Here is a 1759-nt window from a genome sequence, read left to right on the forward strand (position 1 = left end):
TGTTTTATAGGTGGGTAGATCTGCGCCGAGTTCTTCAGGAAGCCAGGCAGTGCATCACCAGCTGCTGGAAGAAAAGTAGATTACATTTGCCTTCGTGTATACGTATTTGTTCGGCGCATGTAGATACAGCTGAGTCAGCCCAAATTACACAACAGTTCTCAAGGTGCAAGTCTATGAGGTACCAAACCCCTGCACAGACACGTGGACATGCACCACACAAGCCATTGCACCACGCAGACAAGTGTCAGTCAGACATACCATAGCCCTTAAATGCACACTTAAATAAACATTTTAAAATGCTTTGCAATGTGTTCTGAAACCAAGCAGTGAAGAGCGAGTCTGCTTTGTTTGCATCCATAAACACAACCTATGGACATACTATGTCTCTGATTCTTCGGAAAGATAATTCCCAAATCACACAGACAAACATGATACAAGAAAATAAAAAGGTGAAACGCACTAAGCCAGCAACTTTTGCCAATCCAAAATCCTCAGTGAGTTTTGAATATGAATCAGAGCCCATACAAACATAAATATACACACACACACGTATAGACCTATATATACATATACTTAGAGATAACATATGTATGTGCATATGATTTTAAAACTTTCTGAAAAGATTTTTCAAGGACAACTAATGGCAGAGACTCTTAAACCTGGCAAAATGAAAAGTGGATAAACAGGTAATCACAAAATGAGGGAAAAGGAGGATTATGAATTTACATAAAGAACTGTTCAACAATGTCAGGGCAAAAGCTTTGTGTTCACTCTTGGCTTAAAATATTCTTGGCTAAAGACTAGGAGCCATAGGTTTATATGGGAATAACAACCTCACCCTTCCCAGCCAGGCACAGAAATCGCAAACCCACAACAGTCTCCCCGCCATCCGCAGTGTCACCCCGCGGCTTAGAAAATTTGCTGATCCAAGCAGGTTTGTGCTCTAAAAATAGCAGGCCCCTTGCACCAGCTTACCTGTTCATCACTGGAGAAGTATTTTTATCCTGGATCCTCAGCCACCGAGATACGCAACGCAGAGCACCGCAATGCAGCATGTGTTGTAAATGCACCTGCAGGTCCTCTAGCCTGATGGGGAGAGACCTCCAGAAGGAGCCACCCACCAGCGGAGCAGCTTCTCACCGGTGGTAGTGGCTATCCTCGGACATGGGTCCCGCCTCAAGGATAGGCAACGCATGGTCAGCCTCCCTTGCAAGTGCGCTTGGGTGCCCACCTCCTTCAACTTCTTGCTTGCATGGGCCACTCCAACTGGGTGGGTGCTCTGGGACCCTCCACGTCATGTCAAAAGCTTCCTATGTCCCTTTTGGTGAGGGCCATCCTTCTCCTTCAGGGTTTCACAACCTGTGGTACATCCCCTCAAGCCCTTTGTCCCTCAATGAAGGTCTTGCAGAGCTCCAAGGCTGCCTCGCTCTGAACTGCCTCAGTGCAGAGAGGTACTCATATCTAACTTAGTCATTGTAGGGATGGCATCTTAAAGCTCTGCCCTTGGATTAGTGGGATTTAGCTCCCGGGATCTGCCCCTGCAGAACAGCTCCTTAACTCTCTGCGCACCGCAGAAGGGATAGCTCCTCTTCTGCCCTTGTGTTGGGTTTGCGTGGCAAGGTTTTGGTAGTGGGGGGGCTACAGGGGTGGCTTCTGTGAGAAGCGGCTAGAAGTTTCCCCCAGGTCCAACAGAGCCAACGCCCGCTGGCTCCAAGACGGACCCACCACCGGCCAAGGCTGAGCCCATCAGCGACGGGGG

Source organism: Fulmarus glacialis, unplaced genomic scaffold, assembly GCF_000690835.1.
Source record: "Fulmarus glacialis isolate BGI_N327 unplaced genomic scaffold, ASM69083v1 scaffold12223, whole genome shotgun sequence".
Taxonomy (NCBI): Eukaryota; Metazoa; Chordata; class Aves; order Procellariiformes; family Procellariidae; genus Fulmarus; species Fulmarus glacialis.